Genomic DNA, 10,362 nt, shown 5'->3' with positions numbered 1-10,362 from the left:
AGATGTGTCCATTTTTATACCTGTGCGTGCGTGCACCGTGCTTGCTTATTAGTTAGTAAGAGAATATTTACAACTTTATACGGCCAATAAACTACTATTCTTACTTTGTAAGCTGTCTACCAATTTGCTATCGCCACTGATGCTTGTGCCTTTTGGGGCGAAACTGCGCCCTTTTGTTCACTTTATTGGCGCTGATATACCCTAATTCAAGCAATGGAATGAACCAGACTTCCTAAAGAATTAAGCAAATTTTTATCAGCTCTTCTGCAATAAATTATTATGGTGAGTGTATTTCGGGCAGTTATTTAATGTGCCGGCTCCATCAGCACATCGAAAAAATTCGCACATTGGGAACGTTTTTTTTTTTCAAAATAACAGGGAGTTAACGCGTTGAATATGTGTGAACAGAGAAGCAAATAAGTCTAGCTGAAATAAAGAAAATTAGTTTGCTTGCGTCATTGACAACCTCCGGCTCTACAACACTACATTTATGATTTCACACCTGCTTACCTACAAAGTGTACAATTAACCAGCTGTCATCGGTTCGTCCTCATAGCCGCTCAGTCCGAAGCCTTACTGGCTGTCTTGGCAAAGTAGAAGCCTTTTGCGATAGCTGTTCCCCTTTGTTGAGCCAAACATTTGTGGCCACACACCACAGCGATACGCATGGCTCTCTGCTATTCTACGACGCCACACCTATGATGTATCACTGTCTGGACTGAAAGTAATTGAACAACAGGTTGCTGACATGCTTGCGCGAAAGCTATTACGGCCTTTATCTAGCTCATGGCTTATCGTTCGGTTCTGGCAGTGAAAAATATGCCTCCATAGCTTTGCGTAGATTACCGAGCGCTGAATGAGATCACACGCAAGCACGTACACCCATACCTCGAATGGACGACGCTTTGGAAGCACTACACTGCAGGGGGCGCAGTATTTCTACAGCTATAATCTTCGATCAAGGTATTTGGCAAATTTTGATGATGAGGCTAACGAGAAAAGACCGCATTCGGCACACCGGAGGGACTTTATGAATGTAACGTGATGCCCTTTGGCCTTCGTAACGCTCCAGCCACATTTGAGCGAATGGTAGACATTGTTCTCGTGGTCTAAAATGGAAGACGTACCTCTATTATCGGGATGATATTGTCATCATTTTCGTCTAACTTTAGACAACGTCTTCAACAATTAGATGACGTTTTTAATTGCCTTGCAATTGCTGGTCTCAAGATCAACACAAAAAAAAAGTCACATTTGCATGCAAAAATATAAAAGTACTAGGCCGCGCCGTATCAAAGGATGGCATGCAGCCATATCCTGAAAGATTACTGCTGTTCTGCAGTTTCTTCTTCGCCCACAGCACAGAAAGACTTACGTAGTTACCTCGAATTGGAGTCCTATGTTTGCCGATTTATAAGCACTTCACTGTAGTACTACTCTACTCCTCGACACAAGCTACTGCTTACCGGTGCCTCTTTCACATGGACAGCCGACTGCGAGTCGGCTTTCCAAGCTCTTAAGCAATACCTTACTTCCGGACCAGTGCTTCGCGCCTTCGATGACAGATGACAGAGTGTTTCTGCAACGTAATTCAGCCTCTAAAAAGCAAGTCATAATTTGCCAGCCGAACACTTTATCCAGCTGAGAGGAACTTCCCATCGCAGATCAAGAGTGTCTGGTTATAGTTTGGTCGATTAAGAATTTCGCCCATACCTTCATGGCCGCCACTTCACCATCGTGACAGACCATCATGTGTTTGTTGGCTCATCAAGGAAAGCATGACGGGGCGCTTATGACGCTGGATACTCCGCTTGCAGGAATATGACTTTACAATAACGTACAAGTCTCCAAAACCATCACGATGCAGACGAATTATCTCTCTGCCCATCCTCGCTCTTCCTCGTAACTTGCCGTCGTTTTCCGCACCACGTCGTTGCCACGCTGCGCCTGCATCACACCAGCTCTAGCTAAAGCACCTGGACCAACTTACGCTTTCATCACGCTCTGATTTCGTCTTGCTTAAACGGGCAGACTACTACTGCCGAACTCTCATGGATCGCCTTAGTAAGGGCCCCGACCACCCTACAGCCGCTTGCGACGCCAGCTTCGACAATTCCGCCTTCAAGATGGGTGCACATCGCTACCTTTACCACCCAACTGGTAACCGGTGGGTCCCAGTCCAACTTCGCTGCCTGGCCTTCGAGTATTTGAGGCACTTCATGACGACGTATCGTCTGGCCACTTGGGCATCCACAAGACCCGCGATCGCATCAAGGCCCGCTACATCTGGCCTGGCCTATCTACAGCGGTGGCCAAATACTTTGCCTCTTGTGCGTCATGTCAGCACCAACGAACGCTCGGCATCCCCACCTGCCGGTTAAGTACCTTTCCCTTGCCCGGACGCACCTTTTGATTTCTTGGTATTGATTTATATGTTCCTTTACCTTTGACACCCTGCGGTCACCGTTGTATTGCCCCTTCGGTCGACCCTTTGACAACATATGCCGAGACGCGCCTCTTCGATCCGGTACCGCTTCTGAGGTCGCTGACTTCTTTTTGCGCTCCATCGTATTGCGCCACGGTGGTGCTCCACGTGTTCTTCCCGAGTGACCGTGGCAAGGCGTTTATTTTCCCAATTCTCAGGAAAGTTCTTCGGGCCACTGATACCGTGCACGAAGCTCCATCTACCGCAAACCAACGGCCTAACTCAGCACTTCCACCATACGCTGTCTGACATGATTTCCATGTAGGACCATCTCGACCACATTGACTGGATAAAATTCTTCCTTTTGTGGCATTCGCATACAATACTGCTATTCAATGGACTACCGGGCACAGCCTCGTTTTTCCTTCCTCCGTATTCGACAGAGCTTCTTTTTAACGCCTGCTTCGCCTAACGCGTCCCTTCCAGAAGAGTTTGCCGCTCGAGTTGTTCATTGCCGTAAAATCGGCGCGAGGAAGCATGGAAGTTACCCAAGCGGAGAGGGAACGTCGCTGCGACAACAAACGCCGCGACGTCATTTTCAGCCTGGAGACCAAGTCCCGCTTTGGGCTCCAGTCCTAACTCCAAGCCTCTGTGAGAAGTTCATTCAACGCTACATTGGCCGATACCCCGTTGTGCAAAAAACTTCTACAGGGAACTATCTATTCGTCTCAGTACGCTCCGTCACCAACCACCATCTCCGGAATAAAGAAATTCCTCATGTCTTGCGGATGAAGCCCTTCACTCCCCTTTTAGGTGCTCTCTAAGCTGCGGCCAGGCAGGCCGCTTCCATGACGGGGGGAATTTAGTGTAAGCGCTATTAACGTACTTCACCCTTTTCATATGTACGTAGCCATCCTGATCTACTGCTTCTTCGCGCATAAGCTGGCGCGTTTCCTTTTTCGAATAAAAAGGCCTTGGTAGCATTACCGCCACACACAACACACACACACACACACACACACACACACACACATATATATATATATATATATATATATATATAAATGTATATATATATATATAGCCATAATATAGAACGGATTCCGCAGCTAAAGCAAATAGGTGGCTCCCGGTACACAGGGTTGTCATAAAATAGGGTCTGAGGCTGGCTGTATTGGGGCGACAAACGTTGGGGTGGTGCAGCCTGGCGGCGTTCGAAGTTAGGTGAAGGATGCCGGAACTCCGCCGGGTCGAGGCCGACGCGTTCATCACGCAAGGGCCATTTTCGCTGTCGCGGTTGCAGTTGGCAAAGTAGCGGCTGTGCAGGACAGCGTTCATCAAGCGTGGATTGCTGGTATTCCGTTGTGTGTCTCTTCCTCCACCTTGTGCTTGAAAGTGAGCCAGTTGTTTAGTTGACGTAGTAACAAGGCGATGTCGTGGGAGGTAGAGATGTCCACGCTTGCGACAGTGGTCATGTTGTCGTCTTCCAAACTTTGGCAGTACTCGTCGCGTCTTCAGTGCCTCAAAAGCACGGCAGTGATGTCTTAGATCTGAAGGGGCACGCAGGTCTTCCTTGAAATAAGAAAATTGTAGACACTTCAGCGATGCCCTGGAGGAGATGTCCAACCTTATCTTCATCCGACATGCCCGTGTTCACAATTCTGGACAGTTTCAATACTTATTCAATATAAGTTGTGCATGTTTCACCGGCAACTGTGCTCTTTGCGCAAGCGTATGCTCAGCTTTCTTTCTTTTTCAAAGTGAGTCCCGAGCAGCACTTGATTTCCTCCAACAAAACCCTTCTCACGAGTCATCGTGCTCTCGTTGTTATCGAACCAGAGAATGGCGGTTCCGGTGAGAAAGAAAACGACGTTAGCAAGTCGCGCCGTATAGTTCCAGCCATTGTGACCGCTTACTCGTTTGATAATACTTCAGCTAGTCGTCGACAATCCTCATCAGCTTTACCGAAAAGGTGCACGGTTCATTCCTGAGGGATCAGGGCGCTCACTATCATCTTGCATGCTGTGTCATGGCTGCCGCCCAGCTGGCTTGCGGATCGTTCATGTCCATGTCTTCAGGTGGTAGTCCGACAAAGCGCCGGCTTCGTCGGAGGGTGTGGAGAAGAAGCTTGTCCAGAGCGATTACCCAGCACCTCCACCAAAGTTGTTGCGGGTGAGATGGGTTTATTTACAAGATGATCGAGGGGGCGTAGAGACGAGATCGCAGGCAGTCAGGCATTACTCCACACCGCGTGCACTTCTTCCCTCTTCTCTTCGACGCTCCGTCGCGCTGCGTAACAATATATATATATATATATATATTAATATATATATAATATATATATATCTATAACATATATTCGTATGTGCACACGACGACGAATGCTAATCCGGGAAGGAGTCAACAAATCTTCCCTTTAGAATGAAGGACCGGTGGGGATGCCACTTTGCATTTCCGGCATCAATACTTACAGCATTTCCATGGTACATTATCTTCTTCCTTTATTAACGAAAACGTAGATTGGTTGTCAAATACGTAAGTACTCAACCTGTGCCATGTACCGAAAAGTTTGCTCGCTGAAAACGGTCTAAATACGAGAAATGAAATGACCGGTGACGTCAAGCACGGCAATTGACTCGCAAGGCGGTTCAATTAGACGCTCTTCTCGTTTGTGGACTCCCCACGTGGACCAGACGGCGCTACATACGCTGCTGAGCAGCGCCGCTCGCGCAATGAAATGAAAAATACGCCAGCGCGCGCAGTCGCGTCGTGGCTGTTGTGTAGCGGCCGTATGGGATGGAAGATTGTGTCTCCCTCGCTTTTCTTCGCACAAGCCTGCTATTCAGTGCCACAACAGCCTTAAAAATACTTGCGAAATTTGGGACAGAACGTAGGGACATATCCAAGCGCCGTGAAAAAAAGCGTCCGTCGCAATAGAAAGTTTTTGATCAAGTCAGAAAATGTTGTCGCAAAAGGAAGTTTCTGTTGCGCCATCATAACGTTTGGTAGCCTCCACAAAATATTTCTGCCGCCACGTTAGAACTTCAGTCGTAACGTCATAAGTTTTTGTGGAAACTACAAACTTTTGTTGTGCGTCAATAACCTCTATCGTAAGAAAAATTTCTGTTGTCGCTTTGAACCGGGATGCTCGGGAGAAAGAGTTACTCTTTTAGAGGAAGCCTCTAGCGCCGGAGCTCCCATTTAAGTTCAGAGAAACGGATAAATTGTTTTTCTCAGCACCCACTGCTCTGATTTTGATGGTTTTTTTTTTCCAATGAAAAGGAAAAGTTAGTTATAGTAACTGCAGCAAGGGGGTTTCTATTTCTGGCATGAATTATTTTACGAAAATTGTTCGAGTTAGCGATGTTCGAAGCAGAAAAAAAAACAATAAAGTATCGCGTGTACAACCGCTTAGATCAGGCAATACACAACTATATAACCGTTCTGTAAATTGCAACTGATAAAACATGCAATGCGAATAAAATTGATGCATTATACACTCCTCTGAAATTAACCTCTAATTTGGGAGGACCATTTTTGTGATACCCTCGTAAACATTTTAGCATCCTCATCTAAGCTGTAAATTCGTGTGTATTTTTTCTGCCACTTAGGATGCGCTTATAGGTGTATTTTACAGAACTGCGACATCTGTCTTTCGTGCAGAGTTACGGATTTGTAAACATAATTGACCCTATTTTCTTGAAAACGCACTAACTTTCAGCAATATGGGAAAAAAAATCGAGAGAATAAATCAGAATTCCAGCCTCCTGTAAGTGTGGCTAGAATTACATTTGTTTCTCAAATGCTAGCATTTTATTCAGATCGGTTCAAGTGGTTTGCCTCATAAAAACATTCCCGCGTTTTAGGTGTATTTGAATAGGCTCACCGAAGTTGGGCCCTGAGCTAGAACTTGCAGTCGACATTTCCTACTTCGTCCCCCAGTTTGCTAGGTATCAAGCAGAGGCAATAGAACTGTCCACTCATGGTGGTATGCACCCGGAGGCGCCAATTCACTTCGCCCCTGGCAAATGGTTCTTCAATCAGATTCCGCTCGAGTGTTTGATGTTCGTTCCCATAGTATTGGTGGACTACGGGGAACAAACGTGTGACAACCCCGTGTATGAGCTGCCCGTCGAAGACCTCGAAATCTTTGAGGCAAAGCATGGTCGCATACCAAACGGTGCCCTCGTCATCGGAAGTACTGGACGCTCAAAGGTGACATGAAAGGCTCGATGAACGGGCGCAACGATACCGGAGGATGGGTACATGAATTTAGAGGCGATAAATATCGAGGGCTACGGCAGTGGCTCGTATTGAAGCGGCTGAGTAATGAGAAGAGAACAAACCCAGCAATCTAATGCACAGATGAACCAACTGCAGTTACTCATAGACAGCGAGAAAGGAGCTTCAATGAATAACCACCGCCAACACTATATGTTTATAAATAGGAGACCCTGAGGTAAAACTAGTGCTTTTGGGAAGTGCAACCAGTAAGAGAAACCAGTAAGAGAAAGATTTTTTTAAGAATGAAGAACCCACACGAATAATTAATCTTTTCAGTTGTTCTTGTGACTTGCTCACTGCAAATCAGGCAATTATGTTTGATTTCACTGCGGCGTACGAAGGTGTGCCCAATTGTGCAGCCAATCTCAGTCAACAATCAGCGTAATAAATGTTACTGATTTCTTCATAATCACCAATAGAATGACCAAATAATCACCAATAGAATGACCAGTTGTGGACGTGACTGGGTCTGATACAAGGCTGAAAGAAATTGCAGAACCTATCCGGTCATGTTTAACGCTCGTATGATTTACACCACTAAACTCTTTCGTTGTGCGGTGTTTTCTCGAGCCAATTCGAAATTAAAATGGCATGATTCGATAGTGCAACTGGCTGAAACTGGTTTTCATACGTATTCCTAGACATAATCACGTGTAACGTTGGTAAAGGCAAATCCGTGGGGTACGTGTGCCAGATTCACTGCGTTTTAGTATCACGGCTTCCAATCTCTGAAGCAGGGGCGTAGCCAGGGGGGGGGGGGGGTTCAACCCCTTCCCCCCGAAATTTTTTCCGCACCCCCCCCCCCCTTACCCACCTTTTGTTCTCGTCGCTTCGCGCTGACATAATTCATGAAACCGGTGCTACTATCGGAATTTCATTCCTGGGCGCTTCCGTTTGGGTTGGTAATTTACAGCGAATCATGTCTGCATATGGAAAAAACTGCCACGGTGTTTGTCAAGGCTTTGACACTCTGTGAAGTTTTGGGCGAGAATGTGGCGGCCGCATTCTGAAGCAACAAATGCGCAACAAATGAAGCAACAAATGCGGCAGCCGCATTTTAGATGATGGCGAAAACGCTCGAGGCCCGTTTACTTAGATTTAGGTGCCCGTTAAAGACCCCAGGTGGTCGAAATCTCCGGTATACATTTCCGTCGCTTCCCTTCAGGTGCCGGATAGGCCGCGCTCGCGCAGGATGTCTGCTCGAGAAACGTCTCTTGTTTGCAATTGCGCCCCTACGGAAGGCTGGTAATTGCTGTTGTGTTGTTGAATCCCAAACCAGCAATTACGGAAGGCTGGTAGTTCCTGTTTTGTTGTGGAATCCCAAACCAGCAATGTACACACGAAGGGGTTGATGACAGCAGTGAAATTACACCGACTCGCAACAGAATGCACGAAACAGACAGCCGACAAGCATGAATTACTGCTGTGCGCAGTAGAGCGTAAGTAAACTCTTGTTGCAGGCGCTGACAGTTCTCGTCGGAGTTCACGCGTCCGGAGATATTGATTATGTGCACTATGTACTGAACAAGACCGGAGTTCATTCCTGCATCACTAGTACATCAATCAGTCGAGATTCTGTGAGGTGCAAGGCCGCTTCCTCTTTGCACCAGCGTAAGTGAAGCAGAAATGAGTTGCACGCACTACTTAAAACGCGTACACATGCCATATCTATGCTGTGCGGTGAAATATTCTGTACCTGTTGACGTAAAGGCAAATGATGGCTGCACGCTCGCACACAGCAGAAGACACAGCGGCCCATGCACTTGCCGCAGGAAATGCAACCCTCTCGTATGAGGGAGCAGGGCGACGAAAGCTTCGAAAAAAAAAAGCCTTACGCGTTTTTGCGGGTATTTAAGTTTTCTAACGCAATGACGCTGGGAATAAGCTATTGCTATGGGAGTAGGTATAGCCTGGTCACACGTGCATTTTCACGCGTATAGCCGTCCTTGACTTGTGAAACGCGCTTCGCCCCGACGAGGACGACGCCATCTACGCTTAACGGAAATTAACAATTACTGATGTCTTCTCTGATCGCACGGGTCGTCTCAATGATGCGTTTTCGAAGACTGGTCCATAAAGTGGCGCGATGAGAGACCGTTGCTCCAAACGCCCACTGTACCTGTCGTACTTCCTGTATTTACTGAGCTTGCTTTACTTGTTACTTTTTCCTCACAAGCACACGCACACGCGAGGGGCGGGGGGGGGGGGGGGAGGGCGGTCCCATGACTTTGATAGACATGTATAGAGTCTGCTTAAACTACCGATATTTATTATCGATCAAGTGACGTAGAGGAAAGCGGAAACTTGCCCCCCCCCCCCCCCGGTCGGGCCGATGAACCCCCCCCGAAAAAAAGTTTCTGGCTACGCCCCTGCTCTGAAGCATCCCGGGACCAAATGATGGTGAATCCTGTGTGCAAGAAGGAAGCGTTACATTGCTGAAAGAGTTGCCGTCGAGGCTCATTGAAAAAGTGTAGTGTAAACATGATAATGTAAATTTGTATCATTCCCTTCTCTACGAAAAAAAAAGGCCGCGCATAGACAAAGTATGCTAAAGTTTCTTATTGCGAGATCAAATATAGATGTCAATAACATATATGCAAGCAAATTTGCGAAGTCATAGAAGTTAACGACACAACTTATGCGTACAGCTAGAAAGAATGTTAATCTAATATGAGATATATTATTATCGTTGAAATCGCACTTCAGATATTTTTTTAATCGTATTCGTACTTCAAAAAGCTCGAAGGACGCTTAAGCTTCACCTTTAAGAGTGGAACGCGATAGCATTCAAAGATCCCTGACTGCTTGTCCCGCTTCCCGGCTCCTGCAGCTAATGTAACCGTGATGTTCACCGAAAACGCATGCGGTGAACGCTATGCACGACGGCGAGCTTTCTGGTATAAACGCGGCCTTTTGCATGGGCCGGTCCCGGAGATTGTGCACAGCTCCGCCAAGATAATTGCATCAATTTCACGTTTCTCTTATTGTTTCGCACTTTTTATATTTCAGTCTGAGAAGATTCAACATAAAATGCATGCGCTGCCGGTGTTCTGCTTCATTAAATTTTTGTGGGCTGTCATTCTCAAAATTCCGACGGCAACTTTTGTCAAGAATGTACGACAAGGTGTGAGCATCATTAGTGATAGAATGGTGCGCCAATATAACGCGCATATACCGCATGTCATTAATTAAAGGCACAGGCGCACAGTCGTAATGAAGGTCATGTGAGGGCACATCCTCATCGCGCCTTACAGATGCACTCAATGAAAGCGGTTCTTATCTCGTGTGTGGGATGCAATACACAGAACAAACAATACTCGTCCTTGAACAAAAAATTATGAGTATACTCCACCCGGGTTACTATCTAAGAATTCGTTTAGTGTAAAGCATCCTTTGGAGGTGGTTATAGACCTTCACATCGGTCGAGGGGGAAAGGGCGTGGGCGCGCCTTTCCTTCTATCTTGCTTGTATGAGCCGGTGCGGCGCTGCTTGCATGCATGTGTTGCGGTCGCATGCGGGGGAACAATTTGGAGATGTTTTAGCTCGGTCCCTGTGAAATTTATCTGACGTCAGTTCATTCGAGGTCGTCGGCGAACCATTGTGTAGCCTTTCGGTGCAGCAGCAACTACAATATGCGCAAAGATATCTTGGGT

The sequence above is a fragment of the Dermacentor silvarum genome, chromosome 4 (genome assembly GCF_013339745.2).
Source record: "Dermacentor silvarum isolate Dsil-2018 chromosome 4, BIME_Dsil_1.4, whole genome shotgun sequence".
NCBI lineage: Eukaryota > Metazoa > Arthropoda > Arachnida > Ixodida > Ixodidae > Dermacentor > Dermacentor silvarum.
Note: the sequence above shows the minus strand (reverse complement) of the source record.